Source organism: Festucalex cinctus, chromosome 18 (genome assembly GCF_051991245.1).
Source record: "Festucalex cinctus isolate MCC-2025b chromosome 18, RoL_Fcin_1.0, whole genome shotgun sequence".
NCBI lineage: Eukaryota > Metazoa > Chordata > Actinopteri > Syngnathiformes > Syngnathidae > Festucalex > Festucalex cinctus.
In genome coordinates, this window is record NC_135428.1 from 3,252,336 (window position 1) to 3,269,632 (window position 17,297).

The following is a 17,297-nucleotide window of genomic DNA, read 5'->3' on the forward strand; positions in this document are numbered from 1 at the left end:
CTCACACATGTAAGCTTGAGTGAATGAGTGAGTGGAAAAAAAAATCCATGGTGCTGTCAAGTTGCCGCGGGAATGACGTCACGCAGCCGACAAAGGCGCCCGGCCCCGTTTGCGACACGCCACCCCCCGCTCTGCGATTGGCTGGAGGATGGTATGTTTAGTACTACAGTGTCTTCATTCCTCCAGTAGATGTCGCTATCATAGAGGGCTTCACGTTGCACTCGGAACCTCCCGTTCGACAGAGGGCGCTGTCCAGATACAACCAGTGTAAAAGGTTTATTTTCCCTCCTTCTGTCTTCCTCACACTGTTCGTCGGTGAGCTGTCCACTTCAGCACCACAAGCCGAGCGCAGGCAGCGGGGGACTAGCTAATGCCGCAAAGGAGGAACGGAGAGGAGGACCAAGCCACGGCTCAACGTCAGCGCCAGCTACCCAGTCCACAAGACCGACGAACGCGCGCCAAAGCGGGTGGCGGCGCCTCCGACTGCGCGGCGGAAGACTGCGGGAAAAGGTAAGAGTTTCGAAGAGGCTTAAACGGGATCAAGTGGATAATAATGTGGCATCATTGAAGGGAGGATAACGAGCTCGTCCCGTAAATGTGTTCTGAGTGTTCGGGGCGTGTGTGTTAGCGTCACCTGCGTCCGAAAACGATGTTTGATAGTTAGTTTTGGTTGACAAAGGGCGACTCGGAGCCGTGTGCTGTTGTCGCCACAGCCTCCCGTTCGCTGTGCAGATGGTGCCGTTCTATCGCTCGTCCATGTTTCGCAGCCTCCCCGCGGCCAGCTGCCGCTTCATTGTCAAGCCGCCCGCCCCCTCCCATACCCGACCCCCCCGTCTGCCTGCTCCTCCGCCTCCAGCCACGGGACAACAACATGTCACAGCTTGCTTTTTGGTGCTGTCAAAGGAAACCAGGCGGCGGGGTTTATTTACTTGCCACGCGTTGTAAATCTCGACAGACGCCATAGGTGGCCAAAACACCCACACGCTGTACTTAAGTGGAAGTAAAAAAAATTGTTGAAACGGGAGTAGGAAGAATAGGTATGTGTTTTTCAATAGGGAGTAAATGTAGAAAGTTGTGAGAAAATTAAATACAGTATTCAAATTAAGTACTGATATACCTAAAAGGTATTTTAAATGCAGTAGCATTTAAGATGAAATGTTAATCAGTTATATTACTGCAGTCGTCAGCAAAGTGTCAAATATTTGATATGAAGTTTGTGTATTTAGGTAAGGAGTTTCCTTCATTTTTAGATATTGGAAATAGGAATTCTTGAAGGAATCTCACATATGTCATTATTCCAAACAAAATAATTAACTGAAGAAATAAGAATGATATTTAACTATCACATATGGTTGTTTCAGTTTTTTTCTATGTTCATTTTCATTATTCATTTGTCATTGTGGTTTTTACCTTTTTTTTGGGGGGGGGGGGGTGTGTATTAGAATAAATAAATCTAATTTATTATTTGTGTTCATAAGACCATTATGGGGTAATCAGGTGTATTGTATTAATTATGTAAAAAAAAAAAAAAAGAAGGATGTTGGAAATGGAAATGACCGATATCTTTCTTTAACAGTCAGAATAATAATGGTATGTATTAAAGATAAAACATTTGTTTTATAATGCTTAGTCATATAGACTGTATTAAATAAATAAACAAATAAATATTTCCGTTGTTTTCTGATTGGCATTACAATGTTTTGTTTGGGACATGGTGAAAAAAAAAAAAAAATCTTAAACTTTGCATACTCATGAGATGCTAAAGAAAGGTCACGACTCACAAGATACAGTACTAACATTAGGGGTGTGAATTGCCTAGTACCTGACGATTCGATTCGTATCACGATTCACAGGTCACGATTCGATTCGATACCGATTAATCCCGATACGAATGGTCACGATTCGATACCGATTAATCCCGATACGAATTTATAAGTCGATTGTTGCGATTTTTTTCCATTCAAATTTAGAAAATACTATCAGTAAATTTGTACATGTACACTGTAAGATTTGTATGAATATATTTATCTAAAACTTGAGGCTTATAACCGTGAGCCACTGTACACAAACAGTTTGCAATCTGTTTCACATTTGAACAGCATTAAAATAAAAATATTAAGGCTTAATGTGCCGTTCATATAACATTCTTCCATGCTCAAGGTGTGAATCCTAAAAAAAAAAAAAAAAAAAAAAATCGATTCTGCTGATTATTGAATCGATTCGAGAATCGCGCGATGTAGTATCGCGATATATCGCCGAATCGATTTTTTTTTAACACCCCTAACTAACATTATTACTGATTTCTGCAGATGGATAGACTGATTGGTTAAATAGGTCGATCAGTTGGACAGTACTGTAATTGATGAACTATGAATGCTGGAAATGTTGGGGAAGATGTTGCAATTGTGAATATTGTTTGTGTTTGGATGGGGCTACTCAGAAATGTCAAAGATGTAGCAAGGGAGGGTAGGAGTAACGTGCTACATTTGCAACATATTTACTTCAAGTTTGTTTGACTTACGTGTATTTGTCAGAATACTTTTTACTTTACTTGACACTTCTGCGGCACTCAAGCGTCCCGGCAGCCTCAAACTGCTCCTCCTCCTGTCCTACTTCCTTCCACTGAGGAACGAGAGGGCTCACAGGCTCACAGTCGAGCGGGTGGATGTGGAGGAGCAGCAAGAGCTCCCTCTGCTCATTTAAAGAATAATAGATGGAGATCTGTGGGGAACATTAGTCTGAACAATTAAGCGCCGCTTCTACTTGAAACTGAAATTGAGCACCGCTGGGGCTTTATGCCGTCGTGTCAGGTGGCAATGTCGCTTTTTTGTTTTGTCTGAAGGACTTGTCGGTATGTGGGAGGGAGGATGGAGGAGAATGTTTTTGGCGCTATACGATTTCTAAAGTGTCATTTTAAGAAAGCTGAAAGGTTGTATATTTAATTAAAATAATAATAAATAAGCAAATCTCCATGCTGGTCTCACAGCAAGTTTGTCTTGTCGTGCTCGGGCTGACAAAATAGCAAATGAATCGACTGTTGTTCAAACGTTTCCATTTTTAATCGTCCCTTTGCGTCCCCATATTTTCACACATCACATCACATCACATCACACCCACCGTCTCTGCTGTCATAGCGTGTTTTTGATGTCTTATCTTTTCCAGACTTGTTCAGGCCATTTTGACTGCGTGTAGGCTGGCGCGTGGTGAGTTATTTAAGTCTTGCTCACGGTATGTCTATTTTAGGTTTCTGTTTGCATTAGTGTTGTTCCGATACCGTCTTTTTTTTTTTTTTTTTTTTTTGGGGCCCCCGATACCGATTCCGATACCCAGCTTTGCAGTATCGGCCGATACCGATCAGGGATGTCACGATAAGGGCAATATCGTGATATTAAAACCGCCACAATATCGCCGTCGTCACGTTCACAATATTTAAAAGGAAAACATCTGTTAAAAAAAAAAAAGTCAGGTTGATTTCCATTTGTGCAGTTCTAGCACCCTCTAGTGGCTAGTTTATTAGTGCTATTTAATTTTCATGAGGGATGTTTTGGCCTTCTATGTTTAAAATCTGTTAATTGTCAGATGAAGGGGAACCAAATTTGCTTATGAAGCGATCAATGTGCGGTTGCATTAGCAAGTAAGTGCCTCAATATTGTTATTAGAGATTGTAGGAGGTTTATATGCATTGCTGTTGTGTACAAAAGCACAATATTGTGTTATTTATTTTTTTTTATATGAGCTCTCTTTTTTTTACAATATTGTGATCTTTTTTTAAATATCGTCAACGCACAATATCGTGATAATTATCGTATTGTGACCTTCATATCGTGATAATATCGTATCGTGATGTTTGGATATCGTTACATCCCATTACCAATACCATACCGATACATAAGGTTTTTTTTTCCCTCAACATGAAAAAGCTGTCCTGCCATTGGTTCAGAGCATTCAAGGGCCAATAGGATTTCTTAGCTCGGCATGCAGCGAACATGTCACATATCAGTGAATGTCGTGCACGAGCAAGACACAAGATGCTGCACCTATATTAGGGTTGGAATTAATGGTATCGGCATGTTACTTGTGAGTAGTCACCGATACCGCTGTTTTAATGCAGTATCGGCGCCTCTGCCCATACCAGTATCGATATCGGAACAACACTAGTTTGCATTATCTATATTATAAAAACGTGCGCGTGTGCGCATGCTAGTTGACCCAAGCAGCGTTTATGTTCAGTCAAACACGGTGCCATGTTACTTTCCATGGTGACACGTGACATCGGAACTTGAGTCTCCTGGCAATCTGCTTTCGTCAATTTCATTTTCGGTGTTCAACTCTTCCTCGCTTTTAAGCAACTTGGTCGATCACAAGAGCGCCTGCTTCAACTTGAGATCAAAGGCATTTTTTTTTTTGGTCCCACATCCCACTCCTCCTCATGATGGGCGGAAAAAAAAAAAAAAAAAAACAGATTAAAATTTAGATCAAAGATTGGAGCTGAATAATTCAACTCAGCTTGTGGAATTGGAAGGAGGGTGTTGATAAATTCTCATTTATTCCCATGCAATTATTCAGTAGGATCATGCTTTATTCACAAATGCGTCAACTCTATTGTTCCTTCACGTAAGCTTATTATTATGCTACTTTTACATGTTATATCCGCCATCTGATTAATGTGTTTGAGTTTAGCCAATACAAAAAAAAAACAAAAAAAAAACCTGCCAGATGAAATTGGTTTGCTGAATTCGCTACACTCTTGAGAAACGGAGTTATTCTATTAGCGCTGTGCCCTTTTGAAGCCGCCACACAGTAAGTGTTCAAAGGGCACTGTTAGACTGCTTGTTAGCCATCTCTGGACAGTGTGCAATGCTGTGCATGCATGTGTGCGCATGCATGTGTGGTATCTCCCCCAGGGATCCTGCGCTTCGACCTCACCAACTTTAAAGGTCCTTAAAGCTGTGGTCAAAAGGGGCTGATGGGGATGAGACAGGAGAGAAAATATGACAAGGAATAATAGGGCAATTTGGTGGGTGGGACTTCACTTGACTGTCAGATGTTCAGATGAAATTATCAATGACAATGCACCGAAAATTCAGCTACTGCAATTTTTTTTTTTTTTTTAGCCAGAAATGACCCAAAAGTTCGATTTCAGTCCGAAAGACTTTTGTCACCAACGGTTTATTTTCTTTACGTGGCCAAATGTATTTGAGAAAATGGCAGCCTAAGGAGAATTCCGAGTCCAAAATGGCAGTCTTTGCTTTGGTGAGAAAGGATGCTGTCCGCTCATTGAAACGCATTGTGCTTTGGATCGATGTCATTTTGATTTGTGAAGAATGGATGATGGTTTCGTTTGTGAAGGGAAGTGATTTTTAAATGTGTGAATGTAGTGCAGTCACTATCGAATATTTTTAGAATCGATTAACTCATTTGCTCCCAAAAACATGTAAATACGTTCTATTTAAAATATTATCATGCTCCCATAGATGTATTTTCATGTTTTTATGTCTTTTATGATAGATTTGATGCAGCCTCTGAACTGAAAAAAATGCTTGAAGCAATGGTAGTTATTACAAAAACGGCCAGCAGGTGGCAGCAGAGTATAAGAGATCAACCGGGGCTTTTTTCCCCCCCACTGTTTTAAACAGATTTGTGAATAATGATTAAACTTCGCTATATTCTAATGCCAGTTGCTGCAAAATGGAAACAGAGCGAAACATTTTTTTTTTTTTTTTTTTTTATGGGAGAATACAGACAATGTGATTGGCTACTAACATGCATTTACAGTAGGGTGTGAATTGTTAGTATCTGACGATTCGATTCGTATCACGATTCGATTCGATACCGATTAATCCCGATACGAATTTCTAAGTCGATTGTTGTTATTTTATTTTTTTTAATTCAAATTTAGAAAATACTAAACAGTAAACTTGTACAGTGTAAGATTTGTATGAAAATGCATTATTTATTCATCTGAAACTTCAGTCTTATACAGGTTGTAATCTGTTTCCTGTTTGAACAGCATTGAAATAAAATATTAAGGCTTAATGTTCTATTAATAGAACATTCTTCCATGCTTAAGGTGTCAACCCAAAGACGTTTTGGTGAATATTTTTCCATTAAAAATGGAAGTTTAAAAATCGATTCAGCCGCCTATTGAATCGATTCGAGAATTGCGCAATGTAATATCGCGATATATTGCCGAATCGATTTTTTTTTTAACACCCCTAATTTGCAGTCATAGTAAACCACATAATAGACATGTTCTTTTTACTGAATCAGACCAACCAGCTTGCACTCGAGTCATGCTTGTGGTTCACAAGAAATTGCAGCAGTCAAAATATTTTTGGAAATTATTTGGAGGGGGGGGGGGGGGGGGGGGGGTGCACTCAAGCATGGCCACGCTCCTCAAACTGCACGGCAGCCCGTGTATATCGACGGTAACCTTCCACTTCGGGGAGCAGGTAATAGACATGGATAGTGGCTTGTGAATTATTTAGAGGCTTGATCGGACTTTGTGTGGCAGGCAGACGCAGCCTGACACTGGGCTGAAAGGGAGGATGGAGGGGGGGGGGCATGAGCTGGCATCCCCCATGGCGGTCTTTGTATTATCCCTTTGGAGTAAAACGGTTGAGCTTAAGTTATGCTTCATCTGCAGTTCATTATAGGAAGTATTTAACTCTTTCAAAAAGTATCCATTAATGAATGGAAACAGAATGATCAGTTAACACACAAAAATATATGCTGCAAAATGTTCTGTTGGAAGGAAATGAATATAATGCAAAACGAAGCTTAGCAGGGGTGTGCAAACTTTTTCATTTTGAGGGCCACATACAAAAAATCAGAAGGACGCAAGGGCCACATAATGTTATGAAGAGAAATTGTGTTTAGTCCTAAAAATTGTGCAAATAATTTATTTGTGCTTTTGCATATTTAGAAAAATGCTACAGTATGTAAACCAATTTATTTGTAATATGGCAGTAAGGTTATTATAGTTTTGGAATGTTTTCATTTTAGTTAGTTTTTATTAGTTTTAGCTTAGTTTTAGTTTAGTTTGTTAGTTTCAGTATTAGTATTAGTTTTTTTTTTTTTAATTTTTATTTTTTTATGTGTATTACTTGTGCGCAATATGTAAAAAAAAAACACCATGGGAGCGACGTAATCTTTTGGTGCTTTTCTTTTGGCTGCTGCGAGATGACGTCACTTCTGTGTGACATACTTTCAAACGTCATTATTCCGGTTGATATCGAAATAAATCTACTAAAAATCACATTTAAAATCATCCCCAAAGGCTCATGCATTAAATTAATTAGCAAAGACTGAAATGAAGGACATGTTTGCTATAATTATAGTTTTGTAAACATAAAATAGATGAGATGCAATGATTACAAATGTTTATAAAAAAAAAAAAAAAAAAAAAAAAAAAGCAGAAGTTAGTGGCTCTGCAGACGTATGTCAGAATGCTCTGCAGGAAACAGATGGCGATGGGGGAGGGAAAGGGCAAGGGAGGGGCAGCGCATAGCGAGGTGCGCTGCCTGGCCAGAGGACATTACAGCAAGCCTGCATGGACACACTTCCCACGGGATAAATAAACTGGCTGGAGAAGGGCCGTGGCAGGCGGTAGATTAGGGGGATGGGATGTGATTATGTTCGCCGGGATCCTTTTTTTTTTTTTTTCATCTTCCAATGTTACAATTTGATTTATTTTTAGAGGACGAGTCAGTCCAATTTATCCGTTTAATAGAAAGAGGAACACAACTGTTATTGTTGTTGTTAATCAAGCATGCTTTTGAAGGAATAAGAAACAATTTGTAATCGAAATGAAACTGACACACTAATGCAGTTTGACAAGATGATGCAAAGAAATAAAGAAAAAAAAAATCTTTGGAATGGCCAAACCTGTAAACTTTTAAAGGGTCTCCTTTTAATTCCTCACTAAACTGAGCAGTCAACCCCCAGAATCATAATGAGTCCACCCGTCAATTTCATCATCCTCCATTAACCAGGAAGTGGCCTGCAAACTAATAAACAATGCAAATAAATCCCTCCGCAATTTATTAAAACAGTTCAGCGTCAACATAGCATCAACCAAATCTAATTGCGACTTAAGACTTTTGCATCGACGACTTGCCTTCGTCCTTTCTAAAATGCAGCCTGTTGTACCTGTCTCAATATCGACTTTATCTGGAGCTTATTTTGCTCTAGGTGACATTTTTCTTATCTTCTCCCATACTCTACTTTTGGCCGAAAGCTTTGCGTGACCTTTAAGGCGCCCGCGTGAGCCCGCTTGGACTTGCCCGAGCTCACCTGACCTTTGCTCGCGCTTCCACACTGCCTGCTTTTCCCCTTCGCAGCCAATTTGCAGCCTCTGCGGTCAGATCTGCCGGGGTCCTCGGCTCCCCGGACGACCAGCCCGCCTCAGTCTATTGACGCAGACCAGCATACAAGGGAAAGCCGACATTGCGAGTCGGCTTTGAGGCTCATCCTGTGGATGTTTTTATTGCAAATAGTTTGGCCTATTTGCGGTAAAACCATCTGTCAGACTTTTCTCTGCGGAGCAATGTTCTAGATCAAGAGTATCTGCGAATGTGTGTCACTCTGTAACAACAGCTTTCAACTGATTTTTGTGGTCAAATTAATAAATAAAAGCAAGGGGGAAAATACATTTTAATTCAAGTTATTGATGGTGTATGCTCCAGCTCTCTGCGAACTTTAACACTATTAACAACATTAAAAAAAAAATGGATGAAATTTTAATTATCTGAATGGATCAAAACATTTGCATTCTTTTCAAGGCATCACAGAATGATTGAATGGCACGTTTTGTTATTCATGTGAAATACCAAAGCAGCTTAGGTGACCTCCTGTCATTGATGGGATAAATGAAATGGAAAATGTACTGTAACAATAACAAACACGATGCACCTCTTGTTGGCGTTAACAATGAATGTGCTAGCCATAAAAATAAATAAATAAATAAATAAATAAAATCGATTCAATTTTGACTCACAAGAGTTCGGTTCGAGTCGATTTAGATTTTTCCCGATTGGATTCACTTCAGTTCAATGCGATATTGATTCATTATGGAACATCAATTCTTCTTAAATTTTCAAGGACATGATAAAAACTCGGGGGAAAAAAAATAATATTCATGGTTTTATGAATTGGTATTGGGCTCGAAATGGAAAATCGATTCAATATTGATTGTTGGATTTTTATTTTTATTTGAACCCATCCCTACTGTTTTATGATATTGACAGTTTGACCCAAGTACGGATTATTTTCATGATATAGTTGTTTGTAATTCCAGAAAAATTGGAAGTTGACCATCGTTGTTGAAAGGATTCATTTCATTTCTTTCACTTCATTTTATAGCCATAAACCACTTTCACATTATCCGCTCCTGTTATGATCTGATATGATCCACCACTACTTCCTTGCTCTGTTTATGGAAACAAACTTTATTTGCACAGAGGCTAGGATTATATAGCAGGATGCCTCATCTGAAAGATGTCTTAATCCTTCGCCGAGCTTGCAGATTAGAGAAGCTTCTGCTTTTTGAAGATTTCTCCATATATCGACTCCCTCCCCTGGCATGTAAACACATTTGAACACTGATTAATTCCGAACCGCTGCTTTAGTCCGTCACATCCCCACCCCTAAAAATAAACACCAGGCAAAAAGCATGAGCGCATTCTTATATTCATGCCTGTGTCGTCTCTGGAGGCAGTGCAGCGGCGTCTGTTCTGTTGTTACCGCGGCGGCTTCAGAGCCCACAAGCGCATGGTCCGTCTTTGACAGATGGCTGGAGGAGATGTGAAATCTGAACTGCCAGAGAGGTGGGATGTGTCCTTGGTGGATTTGGGCTTTTGTCTCATGTTATCGCTCTTTGTTCGTGGCAAGGGCTGCTTCACGCATGGCCTCCGACACAAGAGTGAGGCGTTATTTAGATGTAAGAGCACAGGAGCGGCGTAGCAAATAAGGGACAGGTGACCGATCTCACCTTTGCTGGTTTGCTTTTTTCCCCCGCGTTGGCTGGGGTGTTTGTGACATGTGCGTGCCATTCTGTAGTGTATTGAGATGTATGCTGAGTTGGTGACTTGAGTTGGCGATTCTTATTTCTCCCTACTTGTGGAAGGGAAGTGGTTTGGTCACCTCTGTGACCAAAAGCATAGTTTGTATTCCCTCTCAGGATCAGTATGTGGCAGGACGTGGGGCGACTTGGCAGGACGTGGGGTGACTTGGCAGGACGTGGGGCGACTTGGCAGGACGTGGGGCGACTTGGCAGGACATAGGGCGACTTGGCAGGACATAGGGCGACTTGGCTGAACGTGGGGCGACTTGGCTGAACGTGGGGTGACTTGGCAGGACGTGGGACGACTTGGCAGGACATAGGGCGACTTGGCTGAACGTGGGGCGACTTGGCTGAACGTGGGGCGACTTGGCAGGACGTGGGACGACTTGGCAGGACATAGGGCGACTTGGCTGAACGTGGGGCGACTTGGCAGGACATAGGGCGACTTGGCTGAACGTGGGGCGACTTGGCTGAACGTGGGGCAACTTGGCAGGACATAGGGCGACTTGGCAGGACATAGGGCGACTTGGCTGAACGTGGGGCGACTTGGCAGGACATAGGGCGACTTGGCTGAACGTGGGGCGACTTGGCTGAACGTGGGGCGACTTGGCAGGACATAGGGCGACTTGGCAGGACATAGGGCGACTTGGCTGAACGTGGGGCGACTTGGCTGAACGTGGGGTGACTTGGCAGGACGTGGGACGACTTGGCAGGACATAGGGCGACTTGGCTGAACGTGGGGCGACTTGGCTGAACGTGGGGCGACTTGGCAGGACGTGGGACGACTTGGCAGGACATAGGGCGACTTGGCTGAACGTGGGGCGACTTGGCAGGACATAGGGCGACTTGGCTGAACGTGGGGCGACTTGGCTGAACGTGGGGCAACTTGGCAGGACGTGGGGTGACTTGGCAGGACTTGGGGCAACTTGGCAGGACGTGGGGCGACTTGGCAGGACGTGGGGCGACTTGGCAGGACGTGGGATGACTTGGCAGGACGTGGGACGACTTGGCTGAACGTGGGGCCACTTGGCTCAACGTGGGGTGACTTGGCAGGACGTGGGACGACTTGGCAGGACATAGGGCGACTTGGCTGAACGTTGGGCGACTTGGCAGGACTTGGGGCAACTTGGCAGGACGTGGGATGACTTGGCAGGACGTGGGACGACTTGGCTGAACGTGGGGCCACTTGGCTCAACGTGGGGTGACTTGGCAGGACGTGGGACGACTTGGCAGGACATAGGGCGACTTGGCTGAACGTTGGGCGACTTGGCAGGACTTGGGGCAACTTGGCAGGACGTGGGATGACTTGGCAGGACGTGGGACGACTTGGCTGAACGTGGGGCCACTTGGCTCAACGTGGGGTGACTTGGCAGGACGTGGGACGACTTGGCAGGACATAGGGCGACTTGGCTGAACGTTGGGCGACTTGGCAGGACTTGGGGCAACTTGGCAGGACGTGGGACGACTTGGCTGAACGTGGGGCCACTTGGCTCAACGTGGGGTGACTTGGCAGGACGTGGGACAACAATGACTTAACGCAAACAGAGGGGAGACAAGAGACTAAATACACACTAACCGGCACAACGAGACACAGATGGGCAAGGCCCGAGTGGCAGAGGGTGCGATACACGAGGATAAAGACAAAACCCAAACTAAAAAAAAAACCAAACTAAACCTGAACCATGTCAAAAGTAAACAAAAAACTAACCAAAACCCAACTCAAACCATGACAGTTCCACTTTGCAGTCTTGAATTCTGTTTTCATCAGGTAGTCCCTTGCAGAAGCTTTTTCCTTTTTGCAGTGTGAGCCATCACTTGGAAATCCGGCCCCAAAGGTATTTCTTTTTCTTGCCGATCTCATTTCATCCATCTGGCATTTGTTCACGGAGAACTAAGAATTGAGAGTCCCTTCACTTTGAAGAGTTTGTTTCCTCATTTTGACAGGCAGTCGAACTAACTGTCGGTGAAGGAAAGTGGAGAAGAAAGCAGACAAGTGAGGTGCCAAAACATAAGGGATAAAAAACAAACAAACAAAACAAAACATAACCTTGCCGTAATGGTTCTCCTTGGGTGTAGCGGCATTTCAGACCTGTCAGCAAACTCGGTGTTGCCCTTCATCTCCGCTGTCGATACACAACGTATACCGGTTGAATACGCTAATGATGCGCAGAGGGAACTTCATACAGGGCAGGATTTGTTCTTCAGGGTGTGCTTGGGCAGTTGACAGCAGCCTGCTCACAACTATGCTTGGTGTCTTATTGTCAGGTTGAGAGCGCATATTCAAGGACAAACAGTTCATCATAGAATAAGTTAGAATTCATCAAGATATCTTTATGCTATATTATCGGCCTCCTTGTCGACCAACCACTATTAAATATTCGAGGAGAGAACATGGTCGTCCTGGGTGGAGTTTGCATGTTCTCCCCGTGCCCGCGTGGGTTTTCTCCGGGTACTCCGGCCTCCTCCCACATTCCAAAGACATGCATGGCAGGTTAATTGGGCGCTCCGGATTGTCATTAGGCGTGGATGGTTGTTTGTCTCTGTGTGGCCTGCGATTGGCTGGCGACCAGTCCAGTGTGTCCCCCGCCTACTGCCCAAAAGCCAGCTGAGATAGGCTCCAGCACCCCCCCCTGCGACCCTTGTGAGGAATAAGCGGTCAAGAAAATGGATGGATGGATGATATAATTTTCGCTTGTGTATCTTTCAGACTGGAATGTCACCTCTGTTACGTGCTCAATTTCCAAGAGCGCCTCTGCTCAATTTAATTTGAAAAGAATGTCGAGGTTACCTTGGAGACATGCTGAGGCAAGTCGTCTGACATTGAACTCAAGTGAGCAGAGCATCGCAGCAAGCATTTATTAATAAAATCAAATATTACTTGATTCTATCAATTTATTTTCCTTAGCGCTTTTTCCTGGTTTGGGTCACAGGTAACCTTGAGCCATTCCAAGCTTTAGATTGGAATTAATTTGTAAAAATAACACGTTAGATTGGTTCAGAATTTATTTAAAAAAAAAGAATAAATAAATAATAACTAAATAAATACATAAATATCCACGCATGTGGACTGACCAACAAAATTGATTTTAATAAAAAAATAGTACATTTACCAAATTGTAACTTACAAGGTGCCAGCCCGTCGCCAGCAAAATACATAATGAACATAATGAACTTGAAGAACCCAATACTGAATGTGCGAAACTAATTTTACTCCCAGACATCACAGCCTCTAATCTGCATACAATTAGCAAATTTAGTTTTGCTAATTATAAAGAATTTGGATTAAGTGACATTCAGACCTTTTTTTTTTTTTTTTTAATGCGAACGTTAATGTTTCATTCCATTTTCATCTAAAACTGTATCTGATTATCCTAAGTTGGGAAAAATACCAATCTGAAACCTGCAGGGTAACAAATAAAGAAACAAAAGGAAAGAAGAAATGAACAAATAAAAGGACACATGGATAAAACCAAATCTGGTTAAAACATCAACTAATCACGATCATATTGAAATTGAGCTGTGACAGTTTGTGGTTGAAAAGCAGCACAGATGGCTCTTTAAGAAATGAATCCATTTGTACTGCACGTGTGCTGATGATAGCTGTCTGACAAATGAATCATAGCATGCAAAGTCTAATGAGAATATTGTTATCTTTTTTTTTTTCTAGCTCACTGCTCTGATCTAATTAAGTGGAATTTGCAAGTTGAGCTTGTTAGAAAGCTAGAATATGGACAATGTATCCTCAATGTTGTTGTGGTCTGAGATATATATATATATATATATATATATATATATATATATATATATATATATATATATATCAGTCTTCCAGTTTTATACTTATTACAAACATATAGTGCATGATATTTGTTATATTATGAAACATAAATAATTTAACTCAACAAAAAACGAGTCGCTTGTGGAGAATTAATGACGTTATTTGATTCGTTTGCCTGTAGCTAAGTGACAGAGTGACTCCCCCGTAATGAGCAAGCATTGTGAGCTCATAATTCGTTACACTCTGGCTGATTTTCATTTGGTTTAAAACTGCGTGACGGCAACTGATCGGTGCTTGCTGCTGGTAAGAAGTATAAAAGAAAGGGATTGTTTAAAAAGTGTTGAAAATGTTTGTGCAGGTGTTGGTTGGGCAAAAAATGGTCGTCGGATGACAAGTGCGCGAAAATTAAGATTTTTATGCAGCGGCCTTCCGTGCATGCTACGGGCGATCGCACTATGGGAATGTTCTTCTGCTGTTAGCTTATTCACTCGCCGCCATTTTCACATTTCGCAATCCCGTTCGCTCCCGGCTGTTTTACTGGATTTTGACTGATTTTGCAAGGCCCACAGAATATTGTCTTCTATTGCTATAAAAGCAGTAGCATGGAACCTATCAAAAGAAAGATTAAAGTCTCTTCCTTCATTAGAAAAAAAGTATGTTTCTATCTGTTTACGTTTTGCTGCAATTAGCATTAGAAGAGAGCTAAGTTTCATCAGTTTTCACAAATCTATTTAAAATTGTAATTTTTTTCTACATGGCCCTGGTTTATCTCCTTTGCTCTGCTGCCACCTGCTGGCCGTTTGTGTAATAACTACCATTTCTGAAACCGTTCTTTGCAGTTGAAAGGCTACATCAAAGCCTTCTGTATGCTCTAGCGGAAAAAAAAACAAAAAAAAACGTGTAAATGCGTCTTTGGGATACTTAGAACATTAAAAAAAAACGTATTTATACGTTATTGGGAGTAAATGCGTTAACTGACAAGCGTCACGTTTGATCCGGCAGCCGATCCGGTCGCTCCACACAATGCTGCGCCGGCATAAATAACATCAGTTGAGGGCATAAGAAGACTGCATCCCGTTAGTGCTGCAGCCAGCTGACATTGGCCTCCTTTTTCCTGCAGGTCTCGACTTTTTCGGTTCAGTCACGCAAGAGCCCGCAAGCTGAGGAATAAGAAAAAGATTCCCTCCGTATGAGACGCTATTTCCACTTATTCTGTTACAATAACAACCCTATAAAGCCTTCGGGGGGGGGGGGGTGATGCCCACTTCTACAGTTTCACAAATGGTGTGTGCTGGACTTGGAAGGGAAAAAAAATAACTGGCAACTGGTGCCCCTAGATGTAGCTGTAAATAAATACCATCACTTTCATCACATTTCTACTAGGGGTGTGCGCGAAAGAAGTCTGCATTTTAAACTTGTGGTCGCATTGCTGATTAGAGTAATTTTTATTTTTTTTCCCAGGAATACAAATGTATCTGGTATAAGTGGCACAGGGACATTTTGATCAAGATGAATTGTCCCATTAAGTCCAGACTGGAAGACGGCGAGGGGAGAAAGGCCTTTGCATCCTCAGGAGTCTTCCCTTCTTTCCCAGTGCAAATCTAATGGCTTCATTTTTCATTGAGGAGCCACAGATGAGAAGCTGAGGCACTTCATCATTGTCGTACAGGGTCGAAGCCGAGAACGGAAGACACCAGGCAGTGTGGGTAAAAAAAAAAAAAAAAACAGGCTCCTACGTTATTATCTTGTCACAAGTTTTGTGCAGCGAGCAGTTTATGTTGCGTCTGCGCTGGCTTTGGGTGTAGCGACTCAGCCTTCAGCTGACAGAACAGGTGGCAGGACAGCAGGATGCATCACACCAGAAATTAGCACTTGATATTCTGTGTCAATGTTTTCTCATCTGCACATCATCATCATACTCCTCTGCTAAAATATCGATGAAATCAGGATCATTCATAAAGCTTGAAGACTGAAGTGATGGGGAAAAAAAAGCCCCGAAATTTGGCCATAACTTAAATGTAATAAATTGTAATAAATTTAATAAAAATTAATTAAAAAATTAATTAAATTGAATAAAAATAAATAAATTTAAATAAATAAAAATTGAATAAATCATATAAATTTGGCAATTTGAAAAGTTGGCCATAAATTTTCATTCGAAGCAGCAGCTCTTCCCGTTCACGTGGCCAATAGGGATGTCACGATAAGGGCAATATCGTGATATCGCGATATTAAAACCGCCACAATATCGTCGTCGTCATGTTCACAATATTTAAAAGGGACACATCTGTTTAAAAAAAAAAAAAAAAAAAAAAGGCCGGTTGATTTCCATTTGTGCAGATCTAGCACCCTCTAGTGGCTATTTTATTAGTGCAATTTCATTTTCATTAGGGATGTTTTGGCCTTCTATGTTTAAAATCTATGCTAATTGTCAGATAAAAGGGAATCTAATTTGTTTGTGAAGCGATCAATGTGTGCTTGCATTAGCAAGTAAGTGCCTCAATATTGTTATTAGAGATTGTAGGTGGTTTATATGCATTGCTGCTTTTAGTATGAGCTCTTTTATTACAATATTGTGATCTTTTTTTTAAATATCGCCAAGGCCCCCACAATATCGTGACAATTATCGTATCGTGACAATATCTTATTGTGATGTTTGGATATCGTTACATCCCGAGTGGCCAACGGGAGTGGGAGGTCCTTAGGTCGGGGGCTCTTTCAGCCGTAGATAGGACCGGTGGTTAATCCCATTTGTGCAAAAGTCAGCATGTTTGGCCATTGAGTCGCTCCACAAAACGGGCACAAAACCAAACCATTATTACCACACGTGCACACGCACTCAAGAAAACTCCCGCCATTATGGTCAGATATGGAACCGCAAAGCACCAAGAGGCGTCTCATCATGCTAATGGAATTGTTATGCGTCACGGTGAAACAAACTGACACGAAAAAAAAAAAAAGTCTCTTTTCTTACATTGTGTAACAAATAAGATAAGAAAGGGTGATGAGTAAGCAGAAAGCAACACGCGCAAACGTGTGCGAGTCCTCTGCGGGGACTGAAGGTTATCTGCAGTGCTGCATTAATGGACACTTCAACCGTTTTTTTTTTCTGTGAGGGCTTGTAAAACTGTCACATTTCAATATACCTTCTTTCCTCTTTTGGAAAATAAATTAGAATAAAATACGTGAGAACCAAACAAAGACATTAGATGACTCACTCCCTCCAACGAGTGAGACAATGTTCTCCGTTTCGTTTTTTTTTTTTTTTTAGATTTTTATTAGAGCTGTCAAACGATTACATTTTTCAATCAGATTAATCACATCTTAGAATTTTGATTAATCATGATTAATAACTGACTTAAAAAAAGCTTTTTTTTCCCAAATATGTTTTACCCGCTAAATTTGAAGCGCACCTGTTGTATGTTAATTTTTTTCGATATTTAACTCATTCACTCG

The 17,297-nt window shown here is 41.6% G+C and overlaps 1 protein-coding gene across 2 annotated transcripts in view; it reads left to right on the forward strand.

The window, feature by feature from the left end:
* Positions 1-283: 283 nt before the first annotated feature.
* The window catches only part of srrm3 (serine/arginine repetitive matrix 3), a 48,194-nt gene continuing 31,180 nt past the window's right edge, over positions 284-17,297 (forward strand). For both annotated transcript variants that reach the window (XM_077504842.1, XM_077504843.1), the window contains exon 1: positions 284-510. The gene's annotated coding sequence lies outside the window, so the exon portion shown is untranslated. The remainder of the gene's footprint in view (positions 511-17,297) is intronic.